General features: G+C 40.6%; 1 long non-coding RNA gene across 1 annotated transcript; it reads left to right on the top strand.

Annotated features, from left to right (window-relative positions):
• Window positions 1–295: 295 nt before the first annotated feature.
• On the top strand, window positions 296–19,988 carry LOC117527853. The gene is made up of 5 exons (XR_004565620.1): window positions 296–395; window positions 483–486; window positions 12,990–12,996; window positions 18,924–18,930; window positions 19,978–19,988. It is a non-coding gene; the product is annotated as an uncharacterized LOC117527853 (long non-coding RNA).
• Window positions 19,989–20,615: the final 627 nt, after the last annotated feature.

Below are 20,615 nucleotides of genomic sequence, written 5' to 3'. Positions count from 1 at the left end.
GTGCCATAAGCTTGTCGTAAACAGTTGTAAACTGTGCGAGGCCCTGTGCGCAATGACACAGTGACACACAGTGTTTGCCAATAGGTCGTACAATGTTAACAACTAGTTTACGCTAGTAGCATGAAATTTATGCTTGCCAGAAATTTTGAATATTTCAAAGTTTTCTTTGCACACTGGCATGCAGCCTCCCACAGTTTACAACAGTTTACGACAGGTTTACTCATTGACACGTAAGATTGCGTGCCAGTGCGGGGTTCAAATTTGTGCAGGTATCAAGGTGGCTTAGCCTGCATATGCTGACGTATTAAAAATACACTGTATGTGCTGGTGTACATCTAATAAGTTATGGGTAAGTTTTGTATAAGTTAAGAGTACGTTGAAGCACGCTGGTATACGTCAAAAAATTTTGTGCATGCACAATGTTTTCAACACATGCCAGCGTATGGCTTATATGTCACGCATACCCAGGCCATAAGTTGTAGGTAAGTTACGCAATTGTTGACACTAGGGATGGGTATTGATAAGATTTTATCTATCAATGCCATTATCGATTCCACTTATTGATCCACTTCCTTATCGATTCCCTTATCGATACCTCTTCTGAATTTTCTGTGTACCAATAGGCTTTACAGGGTTTCTATGTCAACAACGTTTTATTGAGTCTTAAAGTAAATAAATATGAAATTGGTCGCTGGATCCTTAAACTCCGGAGTTAAATAAAATCTACATGGTGGATCCTTCATCTCTGGGATATATTGAAACAAACAAAATCTGTAGTTTTTGTAAAAAGCATTTCCTTTCACACATTTTGGCATGAATGTCTCTCCATACCTCTGCACTGAGCTCAGCCGGCTGCTGCACGTCAGCGCAGGATGTCTCATTTTGGCAGGAAAAATAAAACGTTTTGGTTGATTGCACTTTGTATTACAACGTTTGGAAAGAGGTGTCATTTAATTTATAGGGCGATTCGCTTTTGCGACCGGACTCTAACTTGACTCAGCAGAGAGCTGCGCAGCACTTGGAGCTGTGCGAACAGAACGGAGGATGATTCTCTTTTCTTTCTCGCAACAAGACAAGAGTCCCAATTAGTGACTTTAATCAGCACAAAAGTGACTCACGACTGACATATTATAATGGCTTTGAGAGGGGTTAAGAAACTGATTTGCTGCTTCTGAAAAGCAGTGAAGCAAAGAACCAACGAAGCAACAGGTCAGAGCACTGCTTCATTGCTTCAAGCTTCAAAGCAGAGCCACACTGCAGAAGCGGTTGTTTACAGACCCACTGCAGGGGCTGCAATCAACGCAGAGAAATGATCATTTTCCCAACAAACACCCTCAAAAACAACGGCCGCTCTGAAGGGCCGATAAGGGAATCATTAAGCAAAAAGGCTATTGATGTTAATTGAATCATTTCTTAACAATTCTCGAAAAGAACCGGTTCCCGATACCCAACCCTAGTTGACACACGTTACTTGTAAGCTACCCATAAGTTGAAATATGTCGAGATAATGTCTTGCATACCCCTTATTTCTAACCTAAACTATGTGTACCTTATATTGAACTTATCTCCAACATATATTGACGTATGAAGATGTACTGATGTGTTCTGGACGACCACAGAACCTACTGGATGTCAGCTTCTGTACAATGGCATATTGGCAGCATTTTGATACATTGGCATATGTTGGCTAAATCACCAAGGTGTGACAGGCCTATTAGCAATAGCTACTATGTTAGCTAATATTAGCTTCACCAGTTGATAAAAACACGCAGTATCACACATGCCGAGAGAAAGGGGGGAAGAAGGCATGGAATACATAGTTGATAGATGTACATGATATGTAGGTGTTGTGCTATTTTATGAACAGGGCATTTTACATTTTGGAAGAACTTTGCATGGATCAAAGCAACAGACTTTTATTTTGAAGGATCTGTCTTAGTATTTCCAATATTTGTTTCCTGTTTAAGTGTTGATATGTTGTATTGGCTTTCATATTAAAGTTAGACACTTTTCCATAAAGGGGAATTTTGGTGATTAGGGGTCAAAATTGTAATGAGCATTTTATTTAACAAACTGTACCTACCACACTTCTCCTGGCTTTACTTCCTGTTTTGTGTTGAGATTTTTCCTGGGAAGGTTCACAATTTCTGAGACCACAAACGCTGAAATTTGCTGCAAGTGACATCCCAAAAACATTGGAACAGAGCTTATCATGGTTTGTGTTATAACATGCACATGAAGAATGCCTTTGAGGTACAGTAGTGTTCAGAACAATAGTAGTGGTATGTGATTAAAAAAATTAATCCAGGTTTGAGTATATTTCTTATTGTTACATGGGAAACAAGGTACCAGTAGATTCTCACAAATCCAACAAGACCAAGCATTCATGATATGCACACTCTTAAGGCTATGAAATCGGGCTATTAGTAAAAAAAAAAAGTAGAAAAGGGGGTGTTCACAATAATAGTAGCATCTGCTGTTGACGCTACAAACTCAGAACTATTATGTTCAAACTGCTTTTTTAGCAATCCCGTGAATCACATCTTCGAGGCATTAATTTTTTAAGATTTTGCTCATTTACTAGTGTACTTGGGGTCATTGTCTTGTTGAAACACCATTTCAAGGGCATGTCCTCTTCAGCATAAGGCAACATGACCTCTTCAAGTATTTTGACATATCCAAACTGATCCATGATACCTGGTATGCGATATATATGCCCAACATCATAGTAGGAGAAACATGCCCATATCATGATGCTTGCATCACCATGCTTCACTGTCTTCACTGTGGCTTGAATTCAGAGTTTGGGGGTCGTCTCACAAACTGTCTGTGGCCCTTGGACCCAAAAAGAACAATTTTACTCTCATCAGTCCACAAAATATTCCTCCATTTCTCTTTAGGCCAGTTGATGTGTTCTTTGGCAAATTGTAACCTCTTCTGCACGTCTTTTATTTAACAGAGGGACTTTGCGGGGGATTCTTGCAAATAAATTAGCTTCACACAGGCGTCTTCTAACTGTCACAGCACTTACAGGTAACTCCAGGTAACTCCAGACTGTCTTTGATCATCGTGGAGCTGATCAATGGGTGAGCCTTTGCCATTCTGGTTATTCTTCTATCCATTTTGATGGTTGTTTTCCATTTTCTTCCACGCGTCTCTGTTTTTTTTTTTTTTTTTTTTTGTCCATTTTAAAGCATTGGAGATCATTGTAGATGAACAGCCTATAATTTTTTGCACCTGCGTATAGGTTTTCCCCTCTCCAATCAACTTTTTAATCAAACTACGCTGTTCTTCTGAACAATGTCTTGAATGTCCCATTTTCCTCAGGCTTTCAAAGAGAAAAGCATGTTCAACAGGTGCTGGCTTTATCCTTAAATAGGGGACACCTGATTCACACCTGTTTGTTCCACAAAATTGACTAACTCACTGACTGAATGCCACACTACTATTATTGTGAACACCCCCTTTTCTACTTTTTTTTTTACTAATAGCCCAATTTCATAGCCTTAAGAGTGTGCATATCATGAATGCTTATACTCAAAACCTGGATTAATCTTTTAGTCACATAGCACTACTATATTCTGAACACTGCTGTATTTTCCAAAACCTTTTTCAGAACTGAATGTTCGTGGTTTGTCCAATACAACAAATGTGCTATTCAACATATTTCAGATTTAAGTGATGAAGTTTGAGGTCCAGTTCCTAAAAAGCAGAGTGTCTGCTTGACATGACGCAGTGATTATAACACATAGTTACAATTCTACTGAATTACTTTTAAACCTTGAGTTCTTTTCTTCTTCTTCACCGATGATGGTGTTCATGCACAGTTTTACACAGGAAATGTACAATTGTATGATGCCCTAAAGCAATGTCTGGATCCTTGGGTACCACAATAATGATGCGTTACGGTTAGTTAGAATCACATGAGGCATACTATTGTATTGTGAGGGAATATCGTCTCTGATATTATGATCACATGACACACTTCATTGAGTATGATCCAGCACACAGGTGCCTTCAGTGTGTCGAGGAGCCCACCAGGTGGAAAAGGTCAAGTGGAAGCCCATGTATCATCAGGATGCAGCAGATAGATGCTCTGAAAATGGACGTGTGGTGTGACTGGGTGTTTGCCAATCAGGATACGGTGGATATGACGATCCTCAGAGCCAAGAGACCTGACCTAAGCCGGGCTCACTCAGTGGCTGAGTTCTCCTACAGTTTTTCCATCCATTTTCTTGGATTTGTAACAGCTCCTACCATGTGGAAGTAGAGATTTCTGTAGGTTCTGTCTCCACTATTTCAGCAACTCAAAGTTAACGCTGGGAGGATGTGCACATGCTGTGCAATACTCAATACTACATTTACAACACTGCAGAACTGCTCCAGGATGGATGGCAACCACTCAAGAGTTGGAGCTTCTGGGTTTGTGATTGTCCTGGATCAAGACTACAACCTTCAATGACTTCCTTGACTCAGTCATCAGAAATGCATCATTCAGGTCTCTGGGTTCTCACCCTTTGAGATGGAGATACGCCAAGGGAGAGGTTATGGCTTCATGAAGTTGCTGGATAGAGATATTCAGTGATGCCAACATTTCTGCAGGATAACAAAGGTCCAAGTCTTTTGAGTCCTGGTGCTTCCTGTCTTTATGGTTGTGAGACAAGGATTCAGTGTCTGAAAGCAACAGCTGGATGTTTTTGGTAGTGGGTCTCTTTGGATTGATCCTTGGATACATCTGGAATAAGTTTGTGTCTAACGAGCACTTACTTAGTGAAACTCAGATGAGAAGTATCACTTGCATCGTGAGGTAGTGTCCGCTATTACATGTTGGCCATGTGACACATTTCTCTGTACATGATCCAGCACATGGATTATATCAGTGTTGAGGACCTCAGCGAGTGGAGAAGGCAAAGGGGACCCCATCTTACCATTGACTGTGACAGATAGATGTTACTTTTGAGCGGTATGGATAGATCGTTTGTCTGCTTATTTAGTCATCCTAAAACTACACAAAATTCAATTGTGTAAAATTTTGTGAACATGAAACTCCACCAAAGCTGCCAGCTGTAAGCTTTTATCTTGCTTTTGTCTTCCAATATGAGTATGACCTTTGGGAACCTTTTGGGAAGGGTCGATTGCAACTTTTGCACGTTGCCTCACCAGTCATACGGGTAAACACAAAGAAAGACTGTTGAAAAGAAAACATGAATTTTCAGTGAGAGACTCCCATGTGCCTTCTCACTCTTCTGCTTCAAATTATAGTAGAAAGGAGCAGAGGTGAAAAAAATCAGCTGGTTTAGTTGGTGGATAGAAGAAATATGTGGCAGGACTTTTAGTCACTGAAGCCGGAGTTTTTCCACCTCTGGAATGAAGCCTGAATGTTTTAATTACTATGTGAAAGCGGTGAAAGCAGGGTATTGTTGTGTGTGGGCAGATTTCATTCATACTTGGTGGGATTATTCCTTGGATAGATATCTAAAGGTGATTAGATTCTGGAGGGGTTTGTTTAAAGGTCATGGAAAACATGATCCAAAAACCACCTTTTGTGTATATCTCAACAACCAAGTAGCATAGATGGATTATCTAAAGCATGCATCGCTCAGCAGTGTATTTTTATCCACCGGTATGAATTACTTCATACTTCAACGTACAATTGTTTAATTATTTCAAAAGTCACACAGAAGTCAAAAACACCATTACAGACATATGTACATTTGCTTGTACATTTATATGATGGTGTGTAGGGTGAGTAGAGTATATGTATCAGACCTCTGATGCCTGTCATTTGTTGTCATAAAATGTGTAAAAGTAATTTTTGACACTATATCTCGAAATGAAAAAGGGAATCATTTGAAAACACCTCAAAACCGAGTGTCAGCAAAAGCACATCTGATAAATGATATTTGCGATATGTGGTCATGATAAGCCATCTATTTTCTCTCAAACTCAGTGAACTTATCTTTTCATAGCCCCCTGACTACCAGGACACACACACACACACACACACACACACACACACACACACACATATACATACATACATATATATATGTATGTGTGTGTCCTGGTAGTCAGGAGGATAAGGACATGTTTGGTTAATTATGTAATTATTTCATTTTAATGACATTTTGTAAGCTGGCTTTAAGTGTTTTACAGAGTCTGCACTTATTTTCTCCAACATTTAACTTGTCACAGAAAAGACTTTGAAATGGAACGCGGTATTTTAAAGAATGAGTGTGTATTGTTGCCGTGTTGTGTTAGCAGGTGAGTGCTAAAAGCCTGTGGAGTTGCGACATGCCTCTCCATGCCCAAGCGGAGACAACAGACATGGATGCGTTGACAGAGGCAGGGTCAGTACCCCTTTCTCTGTGTATGAGACATCGTCACCTCAAACACTAAACACACGTGTAAGATCCTCCGGCAGCCTCCACCTGATTGACAGTGCCTGCAGTCTGCATGCAAAAAGTTCACGTTCTGTTCAATAAGAACAGATAAGAACTAAAAAATAATAAAGAAAATCTGTAAAATTAAGAAAAAGTAAGAAATCAGTGTGTTGATTCTTGTGCAGTTATTGTTTTAATATAACGGCAATTAAAAAAAGAAAAACTATTTCCACCAAAAAACCCGTCTGTGCTTCCCCCTATAATTTGTTTTTCATTTGCTGCATGTGTAAATGTGGTAAAAGATTTGAACAGCTGCCCTTTTCTCCACTTTACAATCCAACCATTTTTCCACCTGAAGCGTTGGTGTCATGTTATTTGCTGCAGAGTGGGCGTGTCGGGAAAAGACTTGCTGTGTTTGGATCGAGAAGAGGATGTTCAGGTCTGGCTGCACACACAGTGGGGATGTGATTTTTGAGAGTACCAGAGAGGATGTTTTGCCTCCTGCGTGGTGACCCCTGACCTTCCATCATCCCCTCCCAACCTGTTCCACCTCTGTCCTACTGTAGCTCTTATCAAATAGCTGAACTGTGTACAGACAGACCACTGGTGCAGTCAGAAGGTTCCCAAAATATTCCAATCATAGTGATGGTAAAAAACTAGGATTTTTGAAACTTTAAGGCAAATAAAGCGTTTTATTCAGAAAATTATTTTTTTGCTTCAAAATGCTGTGAGTGCCACATGAACTAACTACAACCCAAAATCAGAAAAAATTGGGACGATATGCAAAATAATAAATAAATAAAAATGAAGAGTGATTCTTAATTTAACTTGACTTCTGATTTATTGCAGACAGCATGAACCCAACATATTTCAAGTTTTGTGTGGTCGACTTCATTTTATTTTGCTATTTCAGGTCTGCAACATGTTCTAGAAAAAAAGTCCTGATGCTGAAGTATTAACCACTTCTTAAAGTTGTCATTCGTTCTCAAAATACTTAAAAAGACATCTTGACACTGACATTGCAAGACATCGACTTTTTCCACATTTTGTTATGTTACAGTCTCATTCCAAAATGGAGTAATTTCATGTTTTCCCCTTTTAGACTCACTCGACTGGTAAGCACTGAAAGCCCAGATAGACATGTCCCAACTTGTCCTCTAACACTCCGAAACGGAGGTGTTCCTTTGTCTCGCTTCATCAGCGAATCGGTCGTGACGCGCGAAGCCTCCGCATGGCTTTCCATGACAAAATCTCTTGTTAAAAGTGAAATCTGCCGGAAAATGGCTGATGTCCAGGTCTTGTGATAACCAGAGAAAGAGCACACGACGGTCTCGTATCCACAGAGCCATCAGCTTAGAAATGATCCAGTGGTTTGTGCTGCGTCGTCGCAGCTCGCAGCGCGGCGCACCAACCGTCCTTAAAGGGGTCCTTAAACCTGTAGTTAAAAGTCCTTATTCTCTGTGAAGCCCGTAAAATTTTCACCGAAAGCCAGATAAATTTTTCGAATGGTTTCCAGGTGCCAGTCTCTAACAGCTTCTGAAAAAATTCTGATGGGAAAAAAAGTCCTTTTCATTCCGCCATTTCCAGACAATGAAAATCCGACGAGGGGGCGGGACCACTCCTTCCACAAGGCGTGCTCACAGGCGAATGACGTCACAGACAGGCGTGGAAAAACTCACGCATGCGCACGAGGGTTCAAGCATGTCTGACGTAAAAACATATGAATGAAATCCATATAGTTTTTTACAAAAAAATAAAAAGGACCGTTACTTTATGGACAGACCTCGTACATAAGTATTCACACTCTTTGTTCAATACTTTGATGCACCTTTAGCAGCAATTGCAGCCTCAAATCTTCTTGAATATGATGCCACAAGCTTGGTGCACCTATTTTGGGGCAGTTTTGCTCATTCCTCTTTGCAGCACCTCTCAAGCTCCATCAGGTTTTTGATGGGGAGCATCAGTGCACAGCCACTTTCAGATCTCTCCAGAGATGTTCAATCAGATTCAGCTCTGGGGTCTGGCTGGACCACTCAAGGACATTCACAGAGTTGTCCTGAAGCCACTCGATTGATATCTTGGTATCTTCTGTGTGCTTAGGGTCATTGTCCCGCAGAAAGATGAACCGTCGCCCCATTCTGAGGTCAAGAGTGCTCTGGAGCAGGTTTTCAACCAGGATGTCTCTGTACATTGCTACATTCATCTTTCCCTGAATCCTGACTAGTCTCTCAGTTCCTGCTGCTGAAAAACATCCCCACAGCATGATGCTGCCACCACCACGCTTCACTGTAGGGATGGTGCCTGGTTTCCTCCAAAGATGATGCCTGGCATTCACACCAAAGAGATTAATCTTTGTCTCATCAGACCAGAGAAATTTACTTCTCATGGTCTGAGAGTCCTTCAAGTGCCTTTTGGCAAACTCCAGGTGAGCTGCCATGTGCCTTTTATTAAGGAATGGCTTCTATCGGGCCACTCTATCATGCAGGCCTGATTGGTGGATTGCTCCAGAAATGGTTGTCCTTCTGGAAGGTTCTCCTCTCTCCACACAGGAATGCTGGCGCTCTGACAGAGAGTGACCATCAGGTTCTTGGTCACCTCCCCGATGAAAGTCCTCCTCCACTGATGATGGAGGCCACTGTGCTCAATGGGACCTTCAAAGCAGCAAAAATGTTTCTGTAACCTGTAGACTGGTGTGTGTTTCCAAATCATCTCCAGTCAACTGAATTTACCCCAGGTGGACTCAAATTAAACTGTAGAAACATCTCAAGGATGGTCAGTGTAAACAGGATGTATCTGAGCTCAAGTTTGTGCTTCATGGCAAAGGCTGTGAATACTTATGTACATGGGACTTCTTAGTTTTGTATTTTTAAAAAATTGCAAAAATCTAAAAAAACAAACAAACAAAAACACTTTTTTTTTTACATTGTCATTATGGGTTATTGTGTGGATAATTTTGAGAAAAAAAAAAGAATTTATCCATTTTGGAATAAGGCTGTAACATCACAAAATGTGGAAAAGGTGAAGCACTGTAAATACTTTCCAGATAAACTGTACAAGTGATGAAATGTGTCACATTTTTCCCCATTCATTTTTTTTCATTTCAAAATTCTCCACACATTTTCTATTGGGGAACGGTCAGGTCTGCGGGCAAACCAGTCCAGTACCCAGACCCTCTTATTCTGCAGCCATGCCTTTGTAATGTGTGTAGAATCTAGTTTTACATTGTCTGCTTGAAAAATGCATGAAGACCCCTGAAAATTTCCTTTGAAAATGATCCACCTTTTGTATTCTGAAAACACTAATTGAAACAGATGATTTACAAAATAATTTACTGTCTTTAAATGCTCAAAACAAGTAAATGCAACAGTTGCTTGAAAAAGCAATTCAGTGTTTTAAAATGTTTGAAATACTGTAATGGCATCTTCTCGGGGACAATGGGAAAATCTGTCCCACTCACCAAAATTAATTCAACTAACGGTTTGCGGATAAGTCACGATTTGCAGCTGATTCTCGTTTTGGGGGTTAACAGGCCCTGGTCATAGCTCCTTTTCACAGCACAACGGCCTGATTGTGTTCTCCAAAGTGTTGTGTCGTTACACCCTAATTAAATTCCACATATGATATCCATCTTAACACAGTCTTTTCTCCTCTGCTGCAAAATCATCATTTTCATTCTTTTTAACCTCTGCTTTTTTTTTCCCATCTTCACCCACTTGTTTATTGTTCCTCACACCTTTGACGTTTGGCTCATCTCAACTGTCTGTGAATGTTTTGTCAGTGCTGCATGACTGCGTTACCTGCTAAGACAACACGGTGTCCTGACAGCGCACTGTGGCCCCTGTGGATCACACTCACCTCTCATCTTCACTAACACACTTTGACATCACGCTTTAAAGTCAATAGGAACAGAGTGGACCTGGACCCGGCCCAACAAAAGCAATCTGATCCTCAGCTGATGTGTCCCAGGGTGCCCGTGGGCCCCTGACAATGGGGTCGAACAGCGACGACCCTGTTTCAACTTCTATGTGTGCAAGTCCTGCACAATTTGAAAGATTTGACTGTGATTTGTGGAACAGCGGCACACTGAAGAAAACAAGGAAGAGACATGATCAAGACAAATGAAGAAAAATTGTCCCACCCACCAAAACTGTATGACATCCTTATCTTAAATGGTAAATGGACTGCATTTATATAGCGCTTTTTCATGTACATTAGGCACTCAAAGCGCTTTACACCCCCGATGTCAGGGTGCTGTCATACAAGGTGCTCACTACACACCAGGAGAAACTAGGGGATTAACCTTGCCCAAGAGCCCTTAGTGATTTTCCAGTCAGGCTGGGATTTGAACCAAGGATCCTCTGGTCTCAAGCCCAATGTTTTAACCACTAGACCATCACCTACCTCACTTGACACAGTGTTCATTTCTGTATGAACTAACTCAACTGCTCTTTGTTATATTTTGCTGCTTTGGACTAGATTAATGGGACAGCTGCTTATCAGAATTATTGAAACCTCAAGTGCATAGCACAGAATATCTCTGAAAATGAAAAAGTGTTTTTTGGTTTTAGAAAAAGTAAGACGTGGTTCTCTATTTTTTCAATTCTCAACATTGCACCCAGTGAGTCAAAACTTTGCATCATTCTCAAAAAATGATGGGTTGTCAGAATGCAAAAGATGGAGAACCACACCCTACGTTTTGTGGGTCAGGCTCAAAACTTTTCAATCACCCCTCGTGTCATCATATTAAACTATTCGAATGATTCTTGCACACTCACTTGGATGACTTTCATACTTCATGACAGGACTGATGTAGCTCATTAGCAAGTTTTTTTTTTAAGAAAATTTAAGTTCATGTACAGAAATCCTGTGCTTTTCTTGAAGTGGTACATTTTTGGGTAGAACACTATTTGTCCTCCTCTATACCCAAATCTCACATTTGCGAACTTTAAAATATGCAAAGCTCAGACTAAACATTATTTCACTCAAGGCAGACATGCCGTTTTTGTCCTTGACAAGCCTTTGTGTGTACATGTTTTGCTGATATGGATTAGCCAGCCTGAAACCTTGTTGGATATCTTGTTCTCCACTCAAGGTCATATGTAGACCACTAGGATTGACTGCAGCAAATTCAGGGTCAAGGACATACAAAACAAATAGGATTGACCATGCCAATTAACAAACTCAAGACGTAATCTCAGTAAACTGATTTTTTGTTTAATTTTGTCATATTTTCTTCATCCTGAACCATGTAATTTATTAAAATGTTATTTAGTTAGCACCGTATCTATTTTGCCATGGAGAACATTTTTGTTATTGCAGCTAACACAGTGTGTTAAATTAACATCAAATTGTCAATATGCAGACTTTCACCTTTATCATTTGGCTGCCAGGGGAAGTGGTATGTTGCACAAATTGGACGAATTAATTAAAAAGTCTGGCTACCTCAGAATTTTTCAGCAAAACTTCAGTGGTTGAAAGTTGGGGACAATTTGTTGTTCCAATGGGACAATCAAAGTCTGCTAAGAAGAGCAGTCAAGTTCATTGATGGCTATCAACACAGAAGAAAGTCCTTTATATAGATCTTGAGGTCCGTTAGTGTCCATGGTTATCGATAGATTCCATAAAGTGTATCGGGTGAGTCTGTGATATCCCCTGGATGGGGCTCCAGTCCAAATTAGGTTACTTCCCCATTTAAATTTGATACCCATTTACCGCTGGGAGCCAGTATTAGTGTATAAGATTATGGACACAGACAGGTAGTGAGTGTGAGCAGAAATTGAACCCAGGTCTACATATTGGTAGCCCAACTCCCTAACCACTGAGCTGTTTAGTGAAACTTGCTCAGTTGCATTCAACCATATGTTACGTGTGCTGTATGTATATTTCTGACACAAATTACAACACATAATTAGTCATTAACATGATAAATTACAACTTGTCCACCAAATTTGGACTACTAAAATGGTAGCTATCAGTACGAGAGACCAATATGGGTTTGTTTCCTGGTCATGCTACCTGTATGTGTTACTGGACAACTCATATAATTTGCAGGGTGTCACTCCACCCAGCTGTAAAGCTACGGTCACATTAGCTACAAAAGACAGCCACTTGCATTTGGCTTTGTTGATTGATGGGTGTTATTGGGGCATGCGCACTACATCGCTGTAAGATTTCTTGTAAATCACCTCAGAGCTGTAATCTGGTTACAAAAAGTTTTTTTTTTTTTTTTTTAGATTTAGAAGTGTTTATTTCTTGCTAACTTTTGCAAAATATACGAGAAACAAATTAGTATAGAAATACAGCTGTTTCTGAGCCAATACAGCCATCTTGGATTATTTTGTTTGCGCAAGCAACCAGCTGATGTTAAGATGCCTATTCACTCGGATTGGCAGTTGCCGTGTCACATTGCTCAGTATTTGCATAAAATAGACTTCAGGTCTATTTTGTCCTCGCTTAGCTGGAGGCAGAGTGACTGTTGTCCCTTGCCACTGCAAAACACCCACTTTGATTGAAATGAATGGCAGTTTGTTTCATGTGGTGATGCTTGTAGCTAATGTGACCATAGCTTAAGTAGATACCGGCCTTGGCTGAAGAGGTAACCTTCAGTGGGCTGGTGTCGGGTCTAAGGGGAGTCGTAGACACTCATGTGCATCATGCTACAGAATCCAGAGATAAGCGCCATCATCAATAGGCCTCAGGGTCTATATTGGACTTATTACTATATTATAATGGTTCAGAACGCTGCCGCCAGACTTTTGACACGTAGCAGAAGGTCTGAACATATCACACCCATTTTGGTATCCTTACACTGGCTCCCTGTCTCTGTGAGCGCAGATTTTAAGGTTTTGTTATTAAGTTGTTCATGGACTGGCACCATCTTATCTGGCTGATCTGGTGGAACCTTATGTGCCGGCCCGGGCTTTGTGGTCGCAGGATGCAGGACTTCACTGTGCTCCCAGGGTGAAGAAGAAGTCAGCGGGTCAAAGAGCTTTTTCTCATCATGCACCCACCCCGTGGAACAGTCTTCCTGCGACTGTGAGGCAGTCGGACTCCGTGGACATTTTTAAGTCAAGACTTAAAACCCATTTTTATTCTCTTTCTTATGAGTAGTTTTGATTTTTTTTAATCTGTTTTATTCTTTTACTTCTGTTTTTATTTATGTATTTGAATTTTTTTTATTCATTTTTAATTATTTAATTTTTATATAGTGAATTGTTTTGTGTGAGGCACCTTGAGACGGCTTTTGTTGTGATTTGGCGCATTGAAATTGAATTGCTACTACTACAGATGTATGTTGTGTGAACATTCTGCCTCAGAAAAACAGTTTATAGAAATCATTGAAAGCCTAATATGGGTATGATCATGATTAATACGTGTAAAGGCAATTACTTAGAGTTCTCTCTCTCTCTCTCTCTCTCCGCCTGAATTTGTCACCCATCTGTTTTCTCTGCCACATCTCGCTCACTTACCACATTAATGTATTTTGCAGTTGCACAAAATACTTCCTCCTTTTTTCCTCCCCTCTCTTTTTGGGTCCTTTCACAACAGTGTGAGTGTGCACGATGATAAACCACGGCAAAACAGACCCAGAGAATGACATCAGCTCACAGCCACGCAGCATGTCTCATCCACTACATCTGTTTTACTTTAGCTTCAGCATCAACAAGTGCGTCCACCTCCACAGTACTGCTGCTGCACGCACTCACTCACGCACAGAGCGCGTATGAATCTCTGAAGATCATGCTGAAAGTACAGCGCCTGATGTATGGGTGATTCTTAGACTACGGGCACTTATGTCCTTTGATCATATTGTATGAAAAATAGAAAAAAGGGGAAATTTCACACTTTTATAGTTATCTTTACAATGAAAGTGTGTTAAGAAATTTGTTCTAGTAGTCTATGATGACTTTTTCACCTTTTTTCAGCATCATTATATGCAAATATTGCCGTTTTGTGCTTGTCCCACATCCAGACTTTTGATCTTCAATGATAAAAATGAATGGTAAAGAAACATTTTTTTCTAATGTTTTAAAATATCGCTGAATAAAATATCAGTAAAATAATCAAAACAGAATTGGGGTATTCAATGTCATACAACTGTTGTGATTTTTTTAAACAAAATGTAGTTGTCCCACACTATTGCTGTAATTTCCACCACAACACTGTAATGTCCCTTTAAACATTTGTATGAAAGATTGTTTGGGTAGTTTCTATGGAGATAAACAGCGACATCAGAGCACATGTATATAGCGCCAAATCACAACAAACAGTTGCCCCAAGGCGCTTTATATTGTAAGGCAATGGTGTGGTGGAAATTACATTTACAAGGCCAATAGTGCCCGTAGTTAAAGAATCACCCGTATATTTCATGAGGCATCAGACACCAAATTACTCATGTTTGTCTCTTCTGCTGGTTGTGTTTGAGAGACAGACGGTTGAACAATAGCTTCACGGTGCAGAGTCCAAAATGCATAAGTGCTCTTTATTCACTGCTGGGGTGCATTCACTGATTCTTCTGTGAAGAATCCATGTTAATCATTGTGAGAAGTCAGTTCTGGTAAGAAAACTGTATTTAGAAGGGAGTGAGAGTATGAGGGAGGAGTGGAACCAGTGGGTGTGACTGTTATGTGATAATGCAGCACGATACAGCAGCAGAGCACGAGGTGGACTTTTCTCCAGAAGCCATAACATCTCGGATGATTATGTTTTATCATTAAAAAATGGGTCTGGAACTCACTATGGACTAACCTACCCCAGACACAGTTCTATTCAAAAGCACATTCAGAGAGAAACCTTCACGTTGACCCGACGCCATCGATAAACCTGCTTCTGCTTCATTCCCCATGTGAGGAATAATGCTGCCTTTGTTCCTCGGGCAGAGTGGAAACTGAAGAACATGGGCCTGTGCCGTAAATTATTTGAGGCAGAAGGTCACTGGTTTGGTTGTAGTTTATAACAGTTGAGCTTACTTTGAATCAACCCCATGAGTGATCCCCTTTGAGGTAAGCTGCTGCCTTCATGCAGGTAGTTTGGCAGGGAGCAGGCGCTCGCTCCTGCTACATGTCAGCAGCATTTATTTAAACACACAGCAGTTCCCTGTGGATGATTTACAGCAAACCCTGTAGCTTTACATCTCACGGTACATTCTGCTGGATGACTGGTTGGTGAAACGTCTTTGGGGTAGTTATTTTTTTCCACAGTGTATATGCCTTGGAGAATAGTTTCTTTTATACCATTAAACACACAGTTAAAAGTGTCATATTATACACTTTCACAAAGCTCACAAAGGTCACTATGTGTTGTACAGATATTACAGTTTGTTTCCAAAAATGACACATCAACAGTATACTGGTGGTGTAGTACCAAACAATCGTACAGCCTCCCAGGTTTCAAAGAAATCACATTTTTATGTGCTTGCGTCTTCAAATGGAATGTAGTTGTTGCTTGTCATGCCCCCTTACCTTCACACGGTTCAGGGTTGTGTGTGTGGGCGTGTCCCTCGGAGCAAGCAGGAGTTCACATATGGAGTCTAAAATCTTTTTTTGTTCAGGTCTAAGATGAACACCAGTGATCTCTGATCTCACTGCATCAATAATACCCATTCATCAGTAGCTGGATATTCCCCCACCTACTGTATCAAAATATATAGTCAATACAATACAGAACATTAAACAATAAATGAAAAATAAAATAATAAAATAATAAAAATTTACAAAATATATCTTAACACAACTGCAAAACAACATAAATTAAAACTTGTGTGTCCAAATTTTTTGGACACAACAAATATAAAAGGCAATTTTTATGGTACCTTTTTTTTTTTTTTTTTTTTATGATTTATTTCTGATTTTTGCAAATTTCACAGTCACTGTTATGATTTGCAGATATTTTTGTGTCGGTAGCATGGCTCAAGCAGAGGGTCACCCCTTTGAGTCTGGTCTGCTTGAGGTTTCTTCCTCAAATCATCAGAGGGAGTTTTTTCTTACCACTGTCGCCTGTGTGCTTGCTCTGGGGGTTGGTAAAGTTAGACCATACTTATGTAAAGCGCCTTGGGGCAACTTTGTTGTGATTTAGTGCTATAAAAATGAAAATTAAAAAAAAAAATTACTTTGAAACATCATGACCCACAAAAGAAACCTTGACTAATATAATGTGTTTTGTTTTGTTTTTTTCCGCATTATGCATTCTAACCAGCGGGTATTTCTGTAAGTTAATTTTAAAAAATAAAGAAGGGCAACACTCAGTCTCTACATGTTTGACACAGTTATGCAAATTCCTTCTTTGTGATTCAGTGATACCATATGGCTCCGTGTATTCTTGACATTTTATCAGTTCTGTCCTAAACTGAACATCTGTATCTTGAATGAACACACAACCCTTCCACCATGATTAATCCATATGGGCTCCAAACTGTTTGAGTTGAACAGCTATGACATTGTGTTTGACATGTGAAGGTCACCCAAGGCCCAAAACAACATCATGTGACCAACAGAAAGGTGATACATGTCTCTCTCTCCCTCTCATATATATATATATATATCACATCTGGAAAGTATTCACAGCACTTCACTTTTTCCACATTTTGTTATTTTACAACCTTATTTCAAAATGGAATAAATATTTTTTTTCCTCAAAATTCTAATCACAACACCCCATAATGACAGTGGAATATCAGCGTGATGTGTGTTACTTCCCCAGCCTGAATGCAGTCAGCAGAGGTGGGACGAAGTCACCAGCAACTCACTCTCAAGTCATGAATCAGCAAGTCACAAATCTCAAGTCATGGATGACCTCTAATTTCCTGCTTTTAAACTCAGATAAAACTGAAGTTATTGTACTTGGCCCCACAAATCTTAGAAACATGGTGTCTAACCAGATCCTTACTCTGGATGGCATTACCCTGACCTCTAGTAATACTGTGAGAAATCTTGGAGTCATTTTTGATCAGGATATGTCATTCAAAGCGCATATTAAACAAATATGTAGGACTGCTTTTTTGCATTTACGCAATATCTCTAAAATCAGAAAGGTCTTGTCTCAGAGTGATGCTGAAAAACTAATTCATGCATTTATTTCCTCTAGGTTGGACTATTGTAATTCATTATTATCAGGTTGTCCTAAAAGTTCCCTAAAAAGCCTTCAGTTAATTCAAAATGCTGCAGCTAGAGTACTAACGGGGACTAGAAGGAGAGAGCATATCTCACCCATATTGGCCTCTCTTCATTGGCTTCCTGTTAATTCTAGAATAGAATTTAAAATTCTTCTTCTTACTTATAAGGTTTTGAATAATCAGGTCCCATCTTATCTTAGGGACCTCGTAGTACCATATCACCCCAATAGAGCGCTTCGCTCTCAGACTGCAGGCTTACTTGTAGTTCCTAGGGTTTGTAAGAGTAGAATGGGAGGCAGAGCCTTCAGCTTTCAGGCTCCTCTCCTGTGGAACCAGCTCCCAATTCAGATCAGGGAGACAGACACCCTCTCTATTTTTAAGATTAGGCTTAAAACTTTCCTTTTTGCTAAAGCTTATAGTTAGGGCTGGATCAGGTGACCCTGAACCATCCCTTAGTTATGCTGCTATAGACGTAGACTGCTGGGGGGTTCCCATGATGCATTGTTTCTTTCTCTTTTTGCTCTGTATGCACCACTCTGCATTTAATCATTAGTGATTGATCTCTGCTCCCCTCCACAGTATGTCTTTTTCCTGGTTCTCTCCCTCAGCCCCAACCAGTCCCAGCAGAAGACTGCCCCTCCCTGAGCCTGGTTCTGCTGGAGGTTTCTTCCTGTTAAAAGGGAGTTTTTCCTTCCCACTGTAGCCAAGTGCTTGCTTACAGGGGGTCGTTTTGACCGTTGGGGTTTTACATAATTATTGTATGGCCTTGCCTTACAATATAAAGCGCCTTGGGGCAACTGTTTGTTGTGATTTGGCGCTATATAAAAAAATTGATTGATTGATTGATTGATAATGACCACCAATTGTTTGCAAGCTGACTTGAGACTTGATGAGATTTGTGACTTAGGACTTGCCCATTCATGACTTGCGAATGACTTGACAGTGACTTTGTCCCACCTCTGGCAGTCAGACTGCAGTCAGACGGCACTTCGATTGCCGTTTGATATTTTTCCATTTCGAATGCGTGCGTGCTGAATGTTTTGAACATGAGCAAAACATTCGGGGCGGCCGCACAACTGTGCACGACTGTTTGCACTGCGCTCAGGATGCTATCTGACGGCTGCAAATGGACCTTGACACCTCTCGAATATGTGTCGAATTTTCATTCTGCCTCTCAGCCTCTAGTGTGACGGGGGTATAACATTTGTTCCAGTCACCTTTTTGTTGCAATTCATCACTTTCTGCACTTGAACTTTTAAAGTGTTTATGTCTGATCTTAATATAAAAAGCTTAAAAGCGGCATATGTGTAAGAAAATGAAGCTGACAGTGGGATGAATGCAAACAGAGCCAGACATGCACACGTTGAGAGAAATAATAAAAAGAAGCATGGCGACAAACCCATTGTAGCCGTATGTGATCTTATCTCCAGGGCAACTGTGTTTGCAGAGAAGAGTTTGTGAGCTTTGGCACCGACTGCCCCGTCTCCTTATGGTGGAACCTTCCTATCTGCCGTCCCCAAAAAGACAGGGACAGGATGAGGGTAAAGATATGAGCGGAGAGAAGGAGGGCAGGGTGAGAGGAAAAATAAAGAGTGAGCGGGGGATAGGGAGGTGATGAAGTGAGCGGAGACTTGAGATGAGAGTCGCAGGACATTCCTGAGCCAGCTGTGGGTTGGAGGGGGAATTCTCACTGACAAATAAAACAAGACACAGGCTATTTCAGTATTCCAGGCAAAAACCCACTGGCACATTGCAGTGGAATGAGGGGGAACAAGAGATTTTGGAAGAGAAGCAGCTTAATGAGAGAACCAGGAGGCTGCACGGTCCGGTAAGGCAGTCCTTAAACCGCAGCAGGCCAGCGGTTAACCTTCAGCTGCCTCTCCTTCTTCTCTTTTTCCTTCAGTATGGAGTCAAAACCTGGCGGCAGCAGAAGCAGCAGTTGTTTTTGGGCCCTGACAGCGCATGCATTCCTGTTAGACAGACAGGTGGTCGGGCTGTTTAATAAATACAGAATTTGATGGAGGGAGGCTACAAAGGCAGGAGGCAGTCAGGCCGTCAAAGAGTGTAAATAACAGAGCCGAGCAGCCATAACATGGCTATTGCTTCTCAGGGGCAAAAAATGACCACAATGTGGAGAGACTGGGAAAGGTCCACTGGTCCTAGGGTCCACTGGTCCTAACCTCTTTATATTATTTGATGGTGTATATTACAGCCCCAAATTGATTTTAAAGTTGACGAATACCATTATTTCCAGAATATAAGCCGCAGATCTCCACATTGTAACATGAGATATTTACACAGAAAGATTTGTTTACTTTTAATTACATACATACTTTTTTCTTTCTTTGTGGGTCATGAGAGAATGTCGCTGTGACTTTTTCAACTTGTGGCACAAAGACCAACCAACCCAGTCTCACAGCATGTTGTGATTCAGCAGCACGAAATATACATTAATCTGTTGGTTTGTCATATTGTCATGAAAAGTGCAAAATTTTCATCATGGGAGCACAAATTTATTCTAATTCATTAATTAAAAGTGAAGCAGGGGGGTTGGGGTGCTTAGGGTTAGGGAAGGAGTAGGGTTCGGTTATGGTTAAGGTTAGGGTTGTGGGTAGGAGCAGGGTTAGTGAGTTAAAAAAAAACAAACTCCCGTCACAAAAATTAGAATCATTTTGTGACAGGAGGATGAAAAAAAAGGTAAGGGTGGGCTGGCAAAGACAGAGACTTGCGGGTGGGGGGGGGGGTCGCAGTTGGGGGAGAGACAGAAGCTGCTGCTGACTGTTCTGAGGGCATAACTGCGGCGCAAAGTGCCAGAGGGACTTTTCTTCAGCCATGACATGTCGTTTTTCAAAATCAGGACGCTTTATGTGGATAATTTTTTTTTTTCAGGATGTGTTGACGAATCCACTAAAATGAATAGGTAAGACTTTATATTTACTTTGTGTGTGAATTTACACTGCATGAGGACTGCAGCTTTCAGCCAATCAATGCACAGCATCAATTGACGTATTTTGACTTATGAGAGCCTGTAAAAATCCATAAATTAGCTACATCATTGTATAAGCCGCAGTGTTCAAAGTGTGTGAGAAAAGCAGCGGCTTATTGTCCGGAAATTACGGTAA

Source organism: Thalassophryne amazonica, chromosome 16 (genome assembly GCF_902500255.1).
Source record: "Thalassophryne amazonica chromosome 16, fThaAma1.1, whole genome shotgun sequence".
NCBI lineage: Eukaryota > Metazoa > Chordata > Actinopteri > Batrachoidiformes > Batrachoididae > Thalassophryne > Thalassophryne amazonica.
The sequence above is the reverse complement of the archived record's forward strand: the minus strand, read 5'-3'. Positions and strand labels throughout refer to the sequence as shown.